Consider the following 9,748-nt stretch of genomic DNA (forward strand, 5'->3'; position numbering starts at 1 on the left):
AGGAATTTCCTAATCACATTAATCGCCTAACGAACGAATTTTTACCCTATATGTGCAGCCATATGAATACTTTGTGTAGTACCTAGAAATAAAATCATTACTTGCTAATCACTGCACAAGCATGAGAACAAGGAATCTCTTTAAAATCCAATCACCTACAAGTACAACTTTTCATCTCCAAGTAAACAATAAAATTAGATTTGCCATGCACTATAATGAACTCATTTATATCATTTGGTTAAACCTACAATAAAAATACAACACAATATAATGATGATAAATTTCAAATTCAATATATCAATGATCTATAATAGTATATTAATAAAGATACATTCAATTGTAAAATGTTTCCTCCATGTGTATATCAATCTCTATTTACTTGGACAACTATATGTTAGCCCATGTGTTAGATAAGAAGATATAGAATTAGCCTGCATCCTTTGTGTATAAAACTAGTCATGGAGCTTTTTCCCAATAAACTCGATCAATGGTATAACTGGTAGGTACTCACATCAATTAGAGCAAAGTCCATAGTTTCTGATATATTAGAAGCCATAATATCATACCTTCTCCTTATAGAATGACAATGTAACCACTTTTCATAACCCACATCACAAAGGTCATCACGAATGCCAGGTGCCATTTGATCTAATTTCTATATCTCAAATCCAAAATTAGAAAATAATGAACCCTAGGTTTGATTATTATAAAATAAGAAAAAATTGTATTGTATAGGCTATTTAATCATGATAAATAAGGGTAAGATAATTAGCTAAGAATTTAATCTAATCTAACTTAAGTAGCTTGAAAGAGTTCTTCTAAGTTGTATTAACACCTATGCAATTTGATAGCATTGGTGCTCTTCTCTAGCATTGTCTTTTAAATAGTTCGTTAAAACTTATGATATTTTGTTAGCACCTATACTATCAACCTTTCTTGAGAAAATCATTTTATTTCCATAAAATGAATAAGATCATTGTCATTTGCAAAGAGCTTTATATTGGTACTATTAGAGTAATACCTATGCTATTTTCTTTGTACTGTCATTATTGTTCACCAAAGTACTAGTACTAACCTTAATAACACTAGTACTAAATTGCTTTTTTATGTTTTGTTTTATGTTCTCAATCCTAAACTCTTTAAAACTCATTTCTTTGACATTCTTTCTATCATAATCAATTGTGTTCACTCTGTAACCTTCCTAGAATTATTGTAAACATAATTATTGCTTGGATTAATCTCTTTATGACTCTTTTTTGATTTATAACACCTATGCTAAAATGCTATAACGGTATAAGCTATTAGAGTAAAATCATTCATCATTTACGAAAAGCTTTATATTGATATTATCGAGTAATACCTATGCTATTTCTGTGTGCTATCATTATTGTTCTTCATAGCATTGATACTAACCTAATAGCACCGATACTAAATTGCTTTATCATGCTTTGTTTTATGATCTAAATCCTAACTCTTCAAAACTTATTTCTTTGCTGTTCTTTTCATCTGCAATCAATTGTGTTCATCCTATAATCTTCCTAAAATTCTTGTAAACACAATTATTGCTTAGATTAATTTCTTTGTGATTCGTTCTCAATTTACAACACTTGTGCTAAAATGCTAGACTGGTGTAAACCTTCATCTACTTCTATTAGAGAATTTAATGTTTATAGCTGTTACCTTACATAAAGAGAAACATCTACTATAAAGTACTGTTACATTTCTTCAACCACAGGAGACACTCAGAAAAGCTCAAGTATTCAAAAAAACTCAAAAAGAAGAAGGAGACAAGTGCAACTGACATCTAATAGGAAGATTTATGAGTCTAATGGATCATTTATAACTCTCAACTATAAATAGGCTCATTTATGAAGAATGAAAAAGGAGAACTGCCAAGGCAACAAGAATGAAGTTCTATCATTGATTCACATTCAAATTTTACCAACTTCCAATAAAATATTTACAACTCCTCTGAAAACCTTTATAGCTCTTAATATGGATTTAGTGGGTTCTTCAAGAATGAAAAGCTTTGGTGGTAATTTATATACTCTTGTTATAGTTGATCATTGTTCTAGATTTACTTAGACCTTTTTTCTTAGTTTTAAGGATGAAATGTTTTATGTAACATCTTATATTTCTTAATCCTGTGATTAGCTATTAATGGAGGGTAAAATGGTAATTAGTATGGGCCTAGAGATTTAGGTGGTTAGTTGATTATTTGTGTCTTTAGGATGTTGTATGAACAGATACAGGTAGAAGGATTACATTTTGGGTCAAAGTAAGTGTGCGTGGTGAGAATTTTTCTCACTGTGCCGCACACCATAGCACATGGACTAAAAAAATGACCCTTTAAGTCATGAATTTTAAGTGATTTTCAAAAGAAAAAATCTAAAAACACATGAAAGGAGAAGAGAAAAAGGACAAATTAGCTAGGACAAGCCATTTCAGGTTATTGAAAGGTGTTTTTAATTGATAACTTAGTGGGTAAGCTACGTATAACTCTTACCTTCTATTCTATCTAAATTTTCCTGAATATGAGTTATAGAGAAATTGAATTAGTGAAATTTTAGGGGTTTGATTCTTGTTCAATAGTGGTAAAATAGTTCTTGAGAGTTAAATTAGAGCTTTGTGATTGGTTTAGAGCTAAACAATAGAGTTTTGAACCCATAGGCTCAATTTAGCCCTAAATCAAGAGGTTTTTAGGGTAAAAATCTGATTTAACTGAAATGAGACTAGTTAAGGAGACATGAAGTAGTAATTGAGTAGTAATGGACATAAGATGGATAAATGAAAAATAATATATAGTTAGATATAGCCATAGGTAGTAAATATGTGTTTTTACCAAATGACTAAATTATGCCAAATGTGTTTAGATTAGCATATTGAGCGTGTGGGTTGAGAAAGGAAGCTTCTAATAAGTTATAGTAATGGTTAAAATCCATGGGTAACCTTTCTAGTGATAGAAGGGTTAAGGTAATCAAATAATTTCCTTTGTTTAACAATTTGTTGATAACTGTGTGTGAGTATGCTATATAGTGCATGAAATGATTTTTCACTAAGCATGATTTATGGCATTTTAGAAATATTGCATGAAATAACTTTTGATTGAATAAAAGTATTAAAATATGTGATTTCAAATAGTATGTAAATATATATATATGTGTGTGTGTGTGTGTGTGTGTGTGTGTGTGTGTGTTGTTATTTATGAGAAAGTACACAAAGTGGTGATGAGGAACCTTTGAATGGTTCGTAAAGCATGATCATAAGGGCGGAAATTCACCCAAGTAGAGAGGTGGCAATAAAACCATATGACATATTCTCCTTAGTGTCTAATGGGGTGCAGTTTTAGAGAATTATACCTCCTTAGTGCCTTTCAAAGTGCAGTGTTGAAGATGATCTCCTTCTTACCTATGGAGGTGTGGTGTTGGAGATTTGGGACTCCTTAATGTTTGTGTGATATGATGTTGGAGTTTATGACGCCTCATTATGTGTACTAGGAGAAATCATAGTCTAAAAATGAGAGTGTACATTAGTCTAAGGTGAGTTTATAATTTCGTGTCTGGGTGATTTAGAGATTCGATCGGTAGTGATCATACTATGTGATGCTATATATTACTATATGCTATAAAAGTAATGAAATATTTGATATGATTGATACTTGAAATGAAATATGTGATATGCTATATTAAATGGTATATTATGCTTTACTTTCATATAGTTGTATGTGATAGTCAATAGGAGTGAGTTATTCTATTACTAAGATTTTTATCTCACCCCCATGGTTATATTTTTACAGGACAGAGAAGTGATCAAGACAAGGGAAGAGAGTCTAGACTGACATAGTGCTGCCATGGTTGTGAGATCCTTTTGAGTTTGTATAATGAACTGTGAACTCATTGATATATATATATATATATATATGTATATAAGTTGTCATAAAGTTGCATACATGTCTTGAGTAGTGATTTTGTGAAATCCTATCCTAATTGAGTCTATATTGATGAAATGAATCACGGGCTAAGATTTGGGTGAGTTTGTATGTAAAATGTAGTAAAAATGGTGAATGTTAAGCCCATATGTGATGTTTGATGAAAAGAGTAATTTGGGGCTAAGATTGAGTAGTAAATATGTTATGGATGTGAATATATTGAGAAAAGGCCGAGTTATGCCAATTTAAAACATATTGTATAAAGTTGGAAAATATAAAAATTGGCCGTTAAGAGGTTAAATTTCAATATGTGTGTATATATATGTTATGTTATGGTCAATTAGGTTTATTAGGTCCTTTTAGACTTAGTCTAAGGCCTTATATAGACTAATGGAGAAAGGGAAGATTTGAGAGCTTAAGTGCACAAAATTTTTAGAAAAAGTGACTTTTTCCATTCAAGTGTTTAAATTTTGATTGGACTGTTAGATTGTGTTCAAACCTATCTTATTAGCTAGCTTATAAGATAAGCTTCGTGTGAATACTTGAATCACTCCGATCAGACGTTGTATATAAAAACAGTACATGTCAAAAGTTCACCATTTTGCTATCAAAATGACAGCAAAAATTTCAGACTAGACCGCCGTGGTGCATGATACAAAGAATCAAATATATGGCTTTATGGTACATGCCGTGGCATACAAACTGCATGCCATGATATATGGCCCAATTTCCAACCTAATGTTATGGTTTTTAAGGCATGCAATAAATGATATGAATGCAACTTTTTGTTTTATGCTATATGATACTCTAATATGGTATGATTTTAGTGATTTTACAAAATGAGTCTTTGGCCCAAGCTTTTTAAACTGTGTATGTGTGTGTGATTCTGATTGGTGTGTTTGGCATGGTGATTTTGTTAATTTTCTCTTGTATTAAGTGATTATGGGAGGAGGTTACATTTTATGCATTTAGTAGTTTTGCTAAGAAGGGTCAAAATGAGAAAAGTATTTCTATTGTCTCTATCAAGTCCAATCATGAAGTAGAATTAGAGAATGGAGATTTCATGGAGTTTTGCAATGGAAATAGAATCTCTTACAACTTCTCTGCTCCTAAGATGCCATAACAGAATGGAGTAGTAGAAAGGAAGAACAGAGTGCTCACAGAAATGGCTAGAGCAATGTTGAATGACAATGCAGTCTCTTAAGTGTTCTGGGCAAATGCTATGAGTACTACATGCTATATGAATAAAGCATATGTCAAATCGAAGCTTAACAAGGCTCTATATAAGCTATATAAAGGAAGGAAGCCAAATATTTCTCATCTCCATGTGTTTTGAAGCAAGGTGTACACCCATAACAAGAAAATTTTAGGAAAATGTGATGACAAGTTTGATATGGGAATTTTTTTGGGCTACTCTAACAGAAGCAAGGCCTATTGATTTTTTAATCTTAAAACTAAGACCATAGAAGAATCAATCCATATGGTCTTTGATAAGAATCCTATAAGAAAGGAAGCTTTTGAGATTCATGAGGTAACTAAGATGATGGATAAACTTCAAATTCAAAAATCTTAAAATGCAGCAAAGAAGAAGGAAAGCTCACTAGTTGAGGAAGAACTCTCTCAAATAACATTTTGGAAGAACAATAAGAATCATCTACTTGAACAAGTTATTGGAGATGAAACTAGTATAAATAAGAGGCAAGCTATAAAATATTACTGGTTATTCAATATTTATTTATGAAATTGAGCCAAAAACTATTAAAGAGGCATTATCTAACTCCTACTGGATAGATACTAAGCAAGAAGAACTTAATCAATTTGAAAGAAATCAAGTCTGGGATTTAGTATTAAGACCCAATGATCATCATATTAGTGGTACAAAGTAGGTCTTTAAGAATAAACTTCATAAAGGAGGAGTAATAGTCAGAAAAAACCTCACTTGCTGGCCAAGGGATACAATCAAGAAAAAGGAATAGACTATGAAGAAACCTTTGCTCCAGTTGCAAAATTGAAAGCAATTCACTTACTTCTAGCGTATGCTGCTATGAAAGACATAACACACCAGATGGACATGAAAAGTGCATTCCTTGATAGGTACATCCTTGAAGAAGTGTATGCTAAACAACCACTTGGTTTTAAAGATCCCTAAAAGCCTAATGCAGTATATAAGCTCAAGAAGGAACTCTACAGACTCAAGCTAAGACCTAAAGCAAGGTATGATTGATTGAGCTCTTTCCTTTTATAAAAGAATTTCAATCGAGGTAAAATTGATACTACCTTAATTATTAAGAGAGAAAAAAAATTCATCTACTTATTGTTGAAATTTCTATTAATGATATTATCTTTGGTACTACTCATGAATCTCTATGCAAAGATTTTTCTAAGTTAATGCAAGGAGAATTTAAAATGTTTATGATGGGAGAAATGACATTTTTCTTGGCCTATAAATCAAGCAAGAAATGATGGAATCTTTATTTGTCAAACCAAGTATCTATGAGAAATGCTCAAGAAATTTAAAATGGATCAAGCTAATGGAATGGCACACTTATGAGTTCATCAATTAAGATGGATGAGGATGCAAAAGAAATTGACCATGATTGCAAATCTTATAGAGGAATGATTGGATCACTCATCTACCTTACTATAAGTCATCTTGACATATCACTCAATGTAGATCTGTGTGTAAGATTTCAAACAGCACCTAAGGAGTCACATGTTGTTATAGTAAAAAGAATATTCAAATATCTCAAAAACTCTCATACCTTGGGATTATGGTATCCTAAAGGAGGAAAGGAATATTTGATTGCATATTTAGATACTGACTTTGGTGGATGCAAGATTAAGAGAAAAAGCATAAGTGGAATATGTCACTTCTTTGGAAGATCACTTATGTCATAGGCTAAGAAGAAATAAAATACAGTCTGCCTATCCTCAACTGAGTTAGATATACTACTGTTGGACTTAGTTGTACTTAAATTCCCTAGATGATGCAACAACTTGAAGATTTTAGGACCAACTTAAAAGGTTCCAATCAAATATGACAATACAAGTACAATATGTTTGATGAAGAATCTATGCATCATTCACAAACCAAACATATTAATATTCATCATCACTTTATTATAGATCATGTTCAAAAGAAGAATGTTACAATTGAATTCATTCCAATTGATCTTTAATTGGCTAATAATTACACCGAGCCTCTTGGTACATATCAATTCATGTTTATTATAAGAGAATTAGGATTATTGAATCTAAATGAACTATAAGATCTCTCAATTCTTTATTTTATGATTTTTTTATAATCAATAAACTGACTTAAGCTTCAAAGTATTTTGAGTTTGTTTTTGCAGGGCTCAACTATTTAGATTGAAAATTACAGAAGTGCCTTCTGATATGCCTAATACCTACCTGTAGTAATTGGCCATTCGAGTAGAAGAAGCATCTATCGATATGAATAAAGGAATCAAAAACAAGAAATCTAACGGTATATCTGATATCTACCAATATGTATTACACCTACTAGTATACATAATACCTACCAATATGAGAGGTACGCATAATGAAATTTGAGCCATTCATTTTGTTTAAATTTCTAATAGTAACTTAATTCTACTAATAAGAAGGCAACATTTTAGTTTGATTCCTTTCTATTTAAATTCTTTCACTACTTTATTCTATCTAAATCTCAAAATCCTACCAGTGCCTTCTTAAATCTTATTCTCTCCAATAGCCATCCATAACCAATTATTTTCAAATTCCTCCTGAATTTATCTCCTACTTTAGCTCCCAAACAAAAACCCCAGACCTAAAGGTTCGATTACTCATCCTTTCATCTAATTCAACTGTGTTTATTAGTCTCAAAGCTTCATCCTATAGATGTGATAAAAAAAAGATCACAAAAAATCTCTCTCTAAGCTTGGGATTTCTATGGAAGATTTTGAACAAGTGAGAGAATTAGTCACCAAACGAAAGTGTTATGCTTGGTCAACCTCAGCTCAAAGTAATTATCAAGAACTTCTAGGCAAACATGAGCAGTTTATGAGTGCTCAAAAAAAGAAAGAATCCTTGGGCAAAAGGAAGAAAGTAAGCATAAATGAAGCTAAAAAATCATCTTCTAAATTATCTTAAGGTAACTTTCAGAACATAAATTCTCTTAATAAGATTCTTGCCAAATCTAATTTTGAGAAAATGTCTAATGGTGCACCCTCTAAAAGTACAAGCTCTAATACTAAAAATCCAAGAGAAGCAAGTATCCAAAGTAAGAGAAAAGGAAAGAAAGTCATAAAAGCTTCTGGGAATTTTGAAGAATAATGCTATAATAATCTTTTAGAAGGGAGAATATAGAGTCATTAGGAAATTATCTGCAAGAAAAAGCTAAGGGCTTATTGGTGGGTTAACTTAGATGAATTAGTTTAGAAAGGATATGATATTAAAGAGATCGTGAATCCTTATAAGAAATTCATCACCATCAATCTAACTTATAGTGAAGAAGTAATCAAGGCTTGATATAGATCAATGAAAGTCTTGAATAAGGGAAAGACACTAAGGGTCATAGTAAGAGCAAGGTGTTCTGACATTATAGAAGATTATCTGATTAAGCTATTGGGCCTACCTTTAGATGGTTCAATGGCTAAAATCAATGATATAAACATGTTCAAAATAATGGTGCCAGACTAGAACCTGTCAGCCAAGCCAGTCACTAGACATGCATCCATGCCACCTACTCACAAGGTTTTACATCACGTCTTGATTAGAACTATTCTATGCAAGAAGCAAGGATTTAATGCTTTTTAGGTGAGGAATTTCTTTACATGATAGCCTTACTTAAAGGTCATGTGATAAATATGGTAGACATCATAATGAAAAAGATGGCAAATATTATCAACATAAACCCCAAGAGATTTCTACAGTTCCTTCTATATGCATCCTTGATCTCTAAAATCTTGGATGATCAAAAGATTGAACATATAGAAAGAAAGATTGAATTGTGCTCTATCAAAGGAGTAACAACCTTAAGGAAGATGAAGCTTCCTGTGATTGAAGATGAAGCATATGGGGCAGTTCCTAAGGCTCCACCACAAGTTCAAGAGCCCTTGCTTGATACAATCACCATTATGGACATTGCTAAATCTTATGTTGAATCTCTCAAGACTCCTGCTTTCTCCACAATAATCAAAGCTCCTAGTGTTTCAGCCACTTCAATGATAATTCTTGAAACTCTCTCATCTTTGACTATCCTTGATACTTTTCACAATTATCCCTTCTCTCTTAATAACCCCAAACCTCTCACCATAATGCTTGCCACTTCTCATCTTGTCTAAATGACACCTCAAGCCAATCCATTACCTACCTGGTCTAAACTTGAGTTTAGTGTCAAAGCTGCTTGTCCTATTACCATGCCTTCTTCAAATCCCCATATATTTACTCCTATCACTCTTACTCCTTTACCTATTATTAATGCTGACAAAAAAGGGAGAACACATCTACTGTAATACCAAAGGAGGAAACAGAAAAAAGGGAAGTTTTAAAGAAGGACAAGAAAGAAGTTCAAGAAGAGGGAGACAAGGGTTCTGTGACTAGGGAAAAAAAAGCTTTATCGTCCAAAAGAAGAGATACAAACAAAGATAGGAAAGGAAGAATAAAGAAAGAAGGATCCACTATCCTCATCAAAAAGCCTATCTCATCCTTGTCTCCTGATCCTGCCAAATGAGCCAAAGATTTCCTAGAAAGACTCAACACTACTCAACTTACCAAAAATCCCAAACCTTGAAGAAGTGATTTTTTTGTATCTATTTCAAGAAAGTATTTCTCATTCAA

Source organism: Prosopis cineraria, unplaced genomic scaffold (assembly GCF_029017545.1).
Source record: "Prosopis cineraria cultivar Desert tree isolate PC_DT_omini unplaced genomic scaffold, ASM2901754v1 PC4, whole genome shotgun sequence".
NCBI classification, from domain to species: Eukaryota; Viridiplantae; Streptophyta; class Magnoliopsida; order Fabales; family Fabaceae; genus Prosopis; species Prosopis cineraria.